Source organism: Gigantopelta aegis, chromosome 2, assembly GCF_016097555.1.
Source record: "Gigantopelta aegis isolate Gae_Host chromosome 2, Gae_host_genome, whole genome shotgun sequence".
Taxonomy (NCBI): domain Eukaryota; kingdom Metazoa; phylum Mollusca; class Gastropoda; order Neomphalida; family Peltospiridae; genus Gigantopelta; species Gigantopelta aegis.
Window position 1 is genome coordinate 44849758 of NC_054700.1, and position 12336 is coordinate 44862093.

At 39.9% G+C, this 12336-nt stretch overlaps 1 protein-coding gene across 1 annotated transcript in view; it reads left to right on the forward strand.

Moving 5' to 3' along the window:
* The first annotated feature begins 7143 nt into the window (after positions 1-7143).
* Positions 7144-12336, forward strand: part of LOC121386198 (transducin-like enhancer protein 4) — an 89690-nt gene continuing 84497 nt past the window's right edge. The window contains exon 1 of the mRNA XM_041517043.1: positions 7144-7310. The gene's annotated coding sequence lies outside the window, so the exon portion shown is untranslated. The remainder of the gene's footprint in view (positions 7311-12336) is intronic.

The following is a 12336-nucleotide window of genomic DNA, read 5'->3' on the forward strand; positions in this document are numbered from 1 at the left end:
GTTAGGTATTACGTAACTACCAGCTCGCCAGAGGGCGTATCCACTGGGATGATACAAAATGGCTGCGCCCGTTATATATAATAGCAGTCACATTTAACCGTTTTTTTAAATTAATTATACGATTATACTTGTTGATATTAAGCAATAATGTGCATTATATATTGTTGAATATGCATACTAGGTCAAATGCCTTGATTGTCCCTTCCTTTAAAGTCAGTATGTGTTGGTGGTCCGGGTATGCATCTTTCTAACACATAAGGCTCTTGTTGGAGTTTAGTCTACCTTTAATGTGAACCGAGTAGAAGAAAAAAACCCCGTTCGGTACGTTTAGGAGCTTGACATTAAAACGAAGGACGTCTTCGGGAACAAAAAAAAAATTTCGCGACTGTTATTGGTGTTAACTTTCTTCACCGTCTTTGAATGCAGCCTACTTTACTGTCACTAAACATTACTGTACGTTTCAACATGCGTACGGATTTCAAACAACCGATTCTTTTGTTGTATTATGCCCGGGCGACGTTAAACATCTAGATTCGCATTATATTCCACTTCACGCAAACCGAGTAGTTTAGCATTAATATCTTAATTCTCGGGTCGTATTCGATTCTATACTCGGCTCCTGGGAAATAAGAGTTAGCTGGGCGGCTCTCCAAATATTGTCGAGGGCTCTCCGTCGTACATATGTGACACTACCATTGTCGGTAAATGGATATCTCTTTAATGGCGGCGTTGTGACAAATTTTCCACATCTGGTCATAAATAGTAGCGCAGTTCAACGAGTCGTATATTGATAACAACACATGATATGTTCAGCGGCCGCCATACCACCGACGCGGGAACAAAAGCCGTGTCAAGGGCGGTAATTACACGTTACGCTGCGCCGCCTGTCGGCGTAAATGACAGTGATCGGACATTATTGCCATTACACGTTAAGCTGGGCATGACGGTATACAATATAAAGCCGGCCAGCCCATTTTGAATTCTCGCCGTTTCGCATGACGCATTTTACCCGTATTGGTCTCAAACACTACTTTGAGAAAATTGCTCAGCAACCCACTTATTTTGTGGTGTCTTTTTATTTCGTTTCCAAATGTATATAATACAGTAATTTTAATTTTTATGGGTTATTAGGCTTACTAGTATTCAGATATAATAACACAGGGACGGGCGGTGAGCATATTTCTTTTGGGAAACTCTCCACCCATATAATAAAGTAAAACAAAACAATATGGCTCTATTTGTTATTATTATTTTTTAAAACCCTTTTCATCAAGGATAGATAAAGACAATACTTTTGATACCTCATCCCCCATCTGCATGTAATTACTTCTGGAAGATTCGTGTGCAAGGCCAGTTGGTATAGGGCCGTAAGATAACTAAACTACCCACGTAAACAACCAGGGAATAATAATATAGTAATAAAAGGAGCACTTTCTCTTCTTTTTTTTCTAGGGGTGTAACTGCCACTCTGCCACTGTCACTAATTACAGCCCTGGTAGTTCTATTATCATAAGAGAATATATGTATTCAGAAGGCCCATAGCCGGGTTGGGGGTAAATGCGGGGGCGTCGTCCCCTGAACAACGATTGCTCCCCTCCCCCTCCCCCCCCCCTCCTAAAAATATACTGGAAACTTGCTCTTTGTGTGAATGCCTTAATTAAGTATTCTTGACTTGGGGCCCCACTAAGTGAAACCAGCTGACTATAGTCCTGCTGTCAGGCTTGGGAGGGGGGGGGGGGAGGGTCAGATGAACCCCCTCCAATGTTAAAACCATTTTATAACACAATATTTGTTTTTTATATAGGTGCCAAGGCAAAATGTAGACCCCCACCCAGGTCCTGACCACGACATGCCCCTGGGTGTTCCGGAGGAGCTGAGTGAAATGCATTGTGTTCTATAAGGAAGAAAGGAAGGAAATGTTTTATTTAAGGACGCATTTTTATTTACGGTTATATGACGTCAGATAAATGGTTAAGGACCACACAGATATTGAGAGAGGAAAATCCGCTGTCGCCACTTCATGGGCTACTCTTTTTTCGATTAGCAGCAAGGGGTCGTTTATATGCACCATCTCAGAGACATGATAGTACATACCACGGCCTTTGTTACATCAGTTGTGGAGCACTGGTATGTAAAGTAAAGTTTGTTTTGTTTAACGACACCACAAGAGCACATTGATTAATTAATCATCGGCTATTGGATGTCAAACATTTGGTAATTTTGACTCGTAGCCATCAGAGGAAACCCGCTACATTTTTCCTAATGCAGCAAGGGATCTTTTATATGCATTTTTCCCACAGACAAAAAAACATATACCACTGCCTTTATCCAGTTGTGGTGCACTGGGTGGAACGAGCAAAAACCCAATCAGCTGAATGGATCCACCAAGGTGGTTCGATCATGCGACGCAAGCACCCCGAGCGTCTTCCTAACAGACAACATTTTTTATTTATTTATTTATTGTTTGTTTGTTTCTTTCTTTGATGTCTAGATCTTAACTACGAATGTTTGATTTATAGTTGGTACTCATAACCCATATTAACTTCTCTGCATTAATTATGTGGCCTGATCCCCCCTCCCCCACTAGATCCACCACTGCTGAAGGACTCCTGCATAGTAGAGAAGACCACCCGACAACACCCATTTATTAGTTATCCATATATATATATACAATACCTGTATACATATTAGTTATCCATACTCTAAGTTTCATATGAAACCTGCATGTGTCAACTAAACCATTAATACCATGTCTGGACTAAGCAACCCCGAATAAAGTGGTTGATACAAGCGAGAACCGTATCGACACCCTAAGTTCTCGACATTTATAAACGTATCAAATAACGTGATTTTTTTCTTTCTTTCCTTCCCTCTCAGACCCATAAAAGAATATCCAAGCCTTTGTAGGACAAGCAATTACCGTGTATTTGACTTGCCCCATGCGGAGCACGAGGAATGTAGTAGGTACAAATTTCGTTTCAGATAAATCATCTTTGAGAAGCGCACGGCCGTGACGAATCCTGTTTGTTTGGATCATTAATTCTTCACATCTAAGTTATTCACCGAGACCTTTTGGGGGCAAATACGGACAACGCAGTTATTAACATATAATATGCACACACATACACAAAATGAAATCTTTAAAAAAACTGGCATACCTAGAGACCTTTTATCTTTCTTTTTTTTTCGGTGTATTGAAATAAAATGCCATAGATATACAAAAAAATAGACTCCGTTTCCGAGTGTTATTATATGAGTATGAAATTAACTGTTGTTGCATATGTATATGAAGCCACGCCCTCTACATATTATATATGTTGTTGTCTTGTCACTGGTGGTGCATATCATTAAAAGTAAAACGCCGCCTAGTTACGACATAACTAGGTGTCACTCAAATTATTGTCATGGCTTGTCAAGAGTGCTTGGTAGTTTCCGTAAGTATTAGGAAAGTAAAGAAAACGACAGAGGTATAGTTTTTAAATGACATCAAATCTGATCACATTTAAACTAACATAGGGATATTTCGACACTGGAGAGAAAGAAAAAAAGAGAGAGAAAGAAAGAAAGAAATGTTTTATTTAACGACGCACTCAGCACATTTTATTTACAGTTATATGGCGTCAGACATATGGTTAAGGACCACACAGATTCTAAGAGGAAACCCGCTGTCGCCACTACATGGGCTACTCTTCCGATTAGCAGCAAGGGATCTTTTATTTGCGCTTCCCACAGGCAGGATAGCACAAACCATGACCTTTGTTGAACCAGTTATGGATCACTGGTCGGTGCAAGTGGTTTACACCTACCCATTGAGCCTTGCGGAGGAAAGAGAGAGATACAGAGAGAGAAAAGACAGAGAGAGGGGAGAGAGGTTGAGAAAGAAAGAAAGAAATGGTTTATTTAACGACGCACTCAACACATTTCAATTACGGTTATATGGCGTCAGACATATGGTTACGGACCACACAGATATTGAGAGAGAAAACCCGCTGTTGCCACTTCATGGGCTACTCTTTCCGATTAGCAGCAAGGGATCTTTTATATGCACCATCCCACAGACAGAATAGCACATACCACGGCCTTTGGTATACCAGTCGTGGTGCACTGGCTGTGACGAGAAATAGCCCAATGGGCCCACCGACGGGGATCGATCCCACTGAGCTACGTCCCGCCCCTAAGAGATTAAGAGTAAGAGAGAGAGAGAGGGAGACACACAGAGAGTGCGATTGTGCCCCCCTCACCCCAACTTTAGATATAAATTCTTACGGACCCATAGGCGTACTGGCTCCCATTTTTGTAGTTGGTGGTGGTGTGTATGTATGTGTGTGTGGGGGGTGGGGTGGGTGGGTGGATGTCGGGCAAGCTGGTTTTTGCCCGAATTAAACAAAAATGCCCGAATCAGGATAACAACATTTATTCATATTAACATTACTAACAAACAGTTATGTAGGGTTGCAAACGAGTCGCTACGAATTTTTACATGGATTACAACTAATTTTGAGGGTAGAATGATGGAAATACATAGTAAAAAGGTCTCAGGTTAGCACATTGTGCCCGAATATCTATATAATTTTTGCCCGAATCTGAGGATTTCCTTCCCCCTGTCCTCGTGTCTCGTTCGCTTGTGTACGGGCCAGAAAAGAACATGATTTCCCCATATTTCAGTGAAGCTTCTTGTCCCCTAGGTACAGGTCCGGCCCTTGATGAACGCCTAGAATTATCGCCACGATCGATAGCTATCGCGTAATTGCCCTAATATTATTATATGATTTTGTCCAGTACATTACACAGATACAGAGTCTGTGACGTGTTCTCTTAATAACTGATCGGTTAAAACCTAACATTAAAACCTTGTTAGAGTCATTTCTAGCTGGATATTCATAGTTAGTATCCAAGACAGATTAGGGCTGTTCCAGAATAGATCACATGGGGGTGAGGGGTGGGAAAGTAAAGTTTGTTTTGTTTAACGACACCACTAGAGCACATTGATTTATTAATCATCGGCTATTGGATGTCAAACTAATGGTCATTTTTGGCAGTCATAGAGAGGAAACCCGCTACAAATTTCCATTAGTAGCATGGGATTATGCACCATCCCACAGACAGGATACCACATACCACGGCCTTTGATATACCAGTCGTGGTGCACTGGCTGTGACGAGAAATAGCATAATGGGCTCACCGGCAGGGATCGATCCCAAACCGACCGCGCATCAAGCGATCGCTTTACCACTGGGCCACGTCCGGCCCCTGGGTGAGGGGTGGGAGGCACCGTTATTATTTCATGTGTAGTGGGTCTACCGCATCCCACCATGCATATATACATAACATTTAAAAACAAATTGGTGGTGGGTATACAAATTAAAAGTGCCTTCCGCTCCCCCACCCCTTCATGTGATCAATTCTGGAACTGTCGCAAATTTAAAAAACGTGATCATTGTAATATAATTATTTTATTCATACAGATCTGTTTAAATATAAAGAAAAATAATGATACCCCACCCAACAAAACAAACAACGACAACAACAACAATAAAATAAACCCCAAACCGAAAAAACAACAGTAGCAAGATCAAGGTCAAGAGCAAGATCAAAGCAAAGCAAAAAAACCCAAACAACAACAACAAGCTAAAGTAAAGTTAAAGCAAAGCAAAAGCAAATAAAATAACAGCAAAGCAAAGCAAAGTGAAAACAAAGCAAAAACAAAGTAAACAGAAACAAACTGTACTGGTAGTTGCTATATGCATTTCTGTTACTAGTGAAGGGTCATTTCATTGGATTCTCCACTTCGTAAAGGATCTCACATTTTATAGTTAAAGTTTGTTTTGTTTAACGACACCACTAGAGCACATTGTTTTATTAAGCATCGGCTATTGGATGTCAAACATTTGGTAATTCTGACATATAAGTCTCAGAGAGAACACCCACTATATTTTTCCATTAGTAGCAAGAGATCTTTTATATGCATCATACCACACATTTTAAAGACACACTGATTTTTTTTTACAAACAACTTTAAAACCCCACAAACATCAACATCAACAATAACAACAACAAAATAACCCCAAACAAACAAATAAACAAACACCAAAAACCCAAAACAAACCATACCACATACACACGCACAAATAAAGTGAGCTGTGGCACGTTTTTGTGCCGCCATTTATAGATGAGCACGTAGACGTGTACTGCTTTTAGGTATTACCAACCAGCGAACTGTTTAATGTGACACGGCACCACAGCCCTACTGTATACACAAGTAGTAGCCTCTGGTTCTATTGTATTGTTTCCATTTCAAGCAAAGCAATTGTTTACGAGTCGGACTGTTCTGATTTTCAACAATGGCGGAAGGGTAATGCATAAATGACGGTGCTGTGTCCACAGGCTAATTCTAGTTGAGTGCTGTCACTTCCTGTATATATATACACACACACAAGCCATAGCTATGAACATGTCATTACAAAGTGATTTACCTCGATTGTTATTACTATATTATATTGTAATTATTGGCTAGTTCCGGTTTAGATGGAACTTCCGGTTTAATGTGGCAATTTTTATTTAGATGCCATACTTTAATTAACGAAATAAATTTGATCAACATTTCATTAAAAAACAAAAAAAACCTGGCAGTTTCGTCCATCATATCAATTTTGTAATTAAGACATACAACATAAATATTATTATTACTAATAATTTGAAACACAAAAATCTTTCAACTCCAGAGTCATACATCTTATTCTTTATTATGAAACTTCCTAATGACAGTGGCACCGGTCTACTATATAATTTAACAACAGTCACGTGCACACAGCCATCTTGAAATAACACCACGTGTGTCGCCATTGTTCGAACGTTTGTCGAAGCTCGCTACTCGCATTTTCTTAATTATTTCCATCGTTTCCATGTACGGCAATTTTCACCCAAGTGCCGCCGACCCACACCCGGGAAATACGGGATTCTTCCCATCCAACCATCCCCCGCAATGATACACATGACACCGACGTGCGCACGCGTGGCTTTTTATTGTTCCACAGTGAATTCCACGATCTTATCGGTTGGCCGACTCCATATTATGTGCGCTTTCCATAATAGCACAAGAGTTCAAACCTTTTTACACTGACGTGCGGCAGGCACGTGCATTTCGTGAAAAGCCGCGAAGGAAACAGCGGGAACGCTGGCTAAATTTGGATCCTAAATCCATGTTCTTTCTGTCGCTGTAGCAGATGCCGGGGTTATTATTTAGATAGAAGCAGTCATTGTTTGCGATGTGGTGAAGTCAGTTGTTTATAATTGGGATCAAATCGATCAAAGTTAGTCGTGTTGTAGTCAGGCTGATTGAAACAAATGTAAAAAATTAATATACCAGTTTGGTTTCCACGCACCACTGCGGTCCATTAAGGGCCCAGCGCCATTCGTTTATAGAGCTGGTGCAATGTAATATCTGAAAATTCAATGCAGCATTCTGTTGTCTCATTAATGTATGTTTGTTATTCTTTTGTTGTTGTCTTATAGGCTGCTATTATTTTGTCACTTGTTATTCAGTTATTTATTAATTTATTATTTGACTTTTAATTTATTATTTTATCTTATTTTTTTAATTCCTTTTTTTCCGTTATAGTGTCATTATTCTTTTTACTATGGTTAGATGGGCTTTGGTGGCCTTACAGAGTGTTTCCCTCCAACACTATGACCGCCATGTATATAGCTGCGTTCATTGCTGTTGTATTTATGGAATTCATCTTTATACCCTATTGGGCTATTTCTCTTTCCAACCAGTGCTCAACAACTGGTGTAACAAAGGCCGTGGTATGTACTATCCTGTCTGTGGGATGGTGCATATAAAAGATCCTTTGCTGCTAATCGAAAAGAGTAGCCCATGAAGTGGTGACAGCGGGTTTCCTCTCTATATCTGTGTGGTCCTTAACCATAGTTAGTCTGACGCCATATATACGTAAATAAAATGTGTTGAGTGCGTCGTTAAATAAAACAGTTCCTTCATTCATCACACAATATTTTGACACCCAATAGCCGATGTATTTTTCGTGCTGTGGTGTCGTTAAACATTCATTCATTCATTCATTCCCAATAGTCTATGTATTTTTCGTGCTTGGGTGTCGTTAAACATCTATTCTATTCTATTCTATACGTAGTATTTAGTACGATGTGTGTGCGATAGTCGAGTGGACCTGAGCATAAAAAGATCCTTGCGATGTGCGGCATCAGGTAAGTACAAAGAAAGCTGTCGGCAGTGCATATCAAAAGAGGAGAATCTATCAGAACGATCGGAAACTGTTAAAAAGGCCTGGCGTATTATTTATACTTGTGTCAATTAATTCCATATACGTTATTCCATTATTCTGTAATTCAAATTGAAACTTTGAGTAAAAGTCAGTATCTATCTGTGATATTTGTATTTTTGCCAATCTAATTAAAATTAGCTCCGCTATTACATGTGGATCTAACACCAGCCAGTTGGAGCTCATGTCCTGCAGAATCCTGCCAGTGATTTAAAACTAACAACACTGCGTAGCCCCCAATGTCCAAGTAACATTTCGTCTGTAAATAATAATTTAAATATTGACCAATCACACTTCGCCTTTTATAACGTTATTTGGGAGCATACAAATTCTAAAAATATCGGGCGAGTCTATTTTAGTGGCCGCAGTACAGCGAACCATACCAATACGTACGGGGTGGGTTATCAGTCTTCAATTTTACATTAAACATTATTTATTTATTTATTTATATAAAAAAACCCCAACTAAATCAGTCTTCAGTTTTACATTACAAATTATTTATTTTATAAAATAAAACATGTTTTAAGGCATTCGTAATTCACACGAAACATGTCGTATACCCTCAGGATAATTCGGAATGTTTTCAAATTATTTTTAAATCACTGGCAGGATTCTGCAAGTAAGGTTTTGATTGGTGGACATGAGCTCCAACTGGCTGGTGTTAGGTCCACATGTAATAGTGGAGCTAATTTTAATTAGATTGTATTTTGTGCACAGCTCTTTACACTGTGTTTTTATTTAAATCTTTTTATATTGATGTTGATCATCATTTGTTTGCATTACGATAGTTTGACACCCAATAGCCGATGTATTTTTCGTGCTGCGGTGTCGTTAAACATTCATCCATTCATTCCATTACTATTAGAGCACATGATGATTTATTTAATTGTTTTCATTGTAGCAAGGGATCTTTTTTATATGTACCATCTCACAGACAGGATAGCACATACCACGGCCTTTGGTTTGGTATACCAGTCGTTGTGCACTGGCTGGAATGAGAAATCGCCCAATGGATCCACCAAGGGAGATCGATCCTAGACCGAACGCGCATCTGGCGAGCGCTTTACCACTGGGTTACATCCTGCACGGCATTCAATACACCGGCCTCGGTGGCGTCGTGGCAGGTCATCGGTCTACAGGCTGGTAGGTACTGGGTTCGGATCCTAGTCGAGGCATGGGATTTTTAATCCAGATACCAACTCCAAATCCTGAGTGAGTGCTCCGCAATGGGTAGGTGTAAACCACTTGCACCGACCAGTGATCCATAACTGGTTCAACAAAAGCCATGGTTTGTGCTATCCTGCCTGTGGGAAGCGCAAATAAAAGATCCCTTGCTGCCTGTCGTAAAAAAGAGTAGCCTATGTGGCGACAGCGGGTTTCCTCTAAAAACAGTGTCAGAATGACCATATGTTTGACGTCCAATAGCCGATGATAAGATTAAAAATCAATGTGCTCTAGTGGCGTCGTTAAATAAAACAAACTTTACTTTGCATTCAACACAGCGGACTACGCTGTTTTGTTTAACACCACCAAACCATACTGGTTCATGTTTCACCGGCTATTGGATGTCAGTAATTTGGTAATTCTGACATATTGTCTTAGAAAACCCTCCACATTCACCCCCCCCCCCTATTAATTAGCATCAAGGGATCTTTTATAAATGCAGTTTCTTACAGACAGGACCGCACATTCCACGGTCTTTGGTATCTCAGTCGTGGTGCACTGGTTGGCACGAGGAGAAAACCCAATCAATGAATGGGTCCACTGATGTGGTTCGATCCTTTGACTCAAGCACCCCAGGTGAGCGCTCTACTGACAGCTATATCCCGCCCCGAATTCTAATTTCGCAAGGTGCCTTTCGTGGTATCGCCACTGGAGAACAAAACAATATGATATACACGATGTAAGCACGGCGGAAGGAAGTAGACATTGGGAGAAGGGGAGGGGCTGACTCAGATCGAGGGTGCACAGCAAAGTTTTAGGGGGTTCGGGGGTATGATCCCTCGTAAAAAATTTAAAACTTGATGTTCTCAAATGCAATTTCCTGAATTCTACAAGTAAAATTCATCTCTACCTTAAGATTTACTACCAATAATATTTTTGATTCAGAATTATTGGAGGAGCTAAAGCCCTACCCAGCCCCCCCCCCCCCCCCCCCCCCTGCTCCGACGTGCCTGCGATGAAAGCCTTAAATGTTTCTGCAAACAAAGCTCTACAGCTGGAATCAATAAATAAAGCAACTTATTTTAGTATTCCCAAATTATGTCACCCACTTTTACACAAGGGCCGGGATTTAGCTCAAAAGGTTGAGTGCTCGCTTGAGGTGCTTGCGTCGCCGGATCGAACCACCTCGGTTGATCCATTCAGCTGCTTTGGTTTTTTTCTCGTTCCAACCAGTACACCACAACTGGTCAAAGGCCGTGGTATGCTTTCCTGTCTGTGGGAAAGTGCCTATAAAAAATCCTTTGCTGCATTTTATTTACGGTTTTATGGCGTCAGACATATGGTTAAGGACCACACAGATATTGAGAGAGGAAACCCGTTCTCGCAACTTCATGAGCTACTCTTTTCGATTAGCAGCAAGGGATCTTTTTATATGCACCATCCCACAGACAGGATAGTACATACCACGGCGTTTGTTTCACCAGTTGTGGAGCACTGGCTGGAACGAGAAATACTCCAATGGGTCCACCGACGGGGATCGATCCTGGACCGACCGCGCACCAAGCGAACGCTTTACCACTGGGCTACGCCCCGCCCCCTGATGACTATGTGTCACTATTACCAAATGTTTGACATCCAATAGCCGATGATTAATTAATTAGAGTACTCTAGTGGTGTCGTTAAACAAAAGTTTTCTTACGTTCATCACTTTTACACAGACACTCGGTTATGTATGTACTGATCGCCGGTATGCCTTAATAGAAAAGAAAACGAATATTCCTTTACCGACACCACCTTAGGCCTATAGGCTACTTCTACAGAATAGCGAACAAAGAAAAGAAAAGAAAAGAAAAGAAAAGAAGAAGAAAAAAAAACCCACCCAAGTAATAAATAAAAAAACAATAATTAAAATAATTAAATAATAATAAATAAAAAAAATAATAATAAAAAAAACGAATAATAATAATAATAAATAAAAAAATATAAAACAATTTTGAAAAATTAATAAAGTAATTCATTAAATAAATTTAAAACATTTAAAAAAGATAATTTTATAATAATAAATAAAAAAATAAATAAAAATAAAATTCACCTCATACTACATGTATTGTTATTATTGTTGTTGTTATTATTATTTATTCATTTAATTATTTAATTTAATTTAATTTAATTTTTTTAATTATTACTTTATTTTTATTTTTTTAAACCAGACTGAATGTTTATTGACATGTCATAAAATAAATAAATAAATAAATAAATAAATAAATAAATAAATAAAACATTATATTGGTCATTTCGCTAAAATAATAAAAAAAAAAAAAAAAAAAAATGTGAATGGATGAATGAGTGAATGAATGAATGAATGAATGAATAAAATTAATAAATCATTTCGGTTGAATAGGCAAACGGTGAAAAAACAGTACTACTTAGTATTTTGTTTTACTTTCTGCCGTCATTATTAATAATTATTTATAGTTATATCCATCACCTCCTACTCCCCACTGGTCTCTGCAGGCCCGTATGAACGATAGTTTAAATTCGCCCTACTCCCCAGCCCTTTCCTGTCCTGGACAGGCGTGCGCTACAACTGCATGCTCTGAATGTGCATGTTAAACTCTGACCTGACCTGACCTACTTCGCCCTAACCTGCTGTATGGATAACTTGGGGGTGGTCGGGATGGGGGGGGGGGGGGGGGGGGGCGACGCCGTGGTAGGGTGCTTTTTTGGGTGCGGGCGGTTTGGGCCAATAGATTGCCTGTTAGAAGGCCTCCCTCCCCCGGCACTTCCGCCCCATGGAATTCCGGACCAGCTACCTTGGGCTTGCCTGCCTATTGAATAGCTGACTGGATTGGGCGCTATGCCCCCCCCCCCCCCC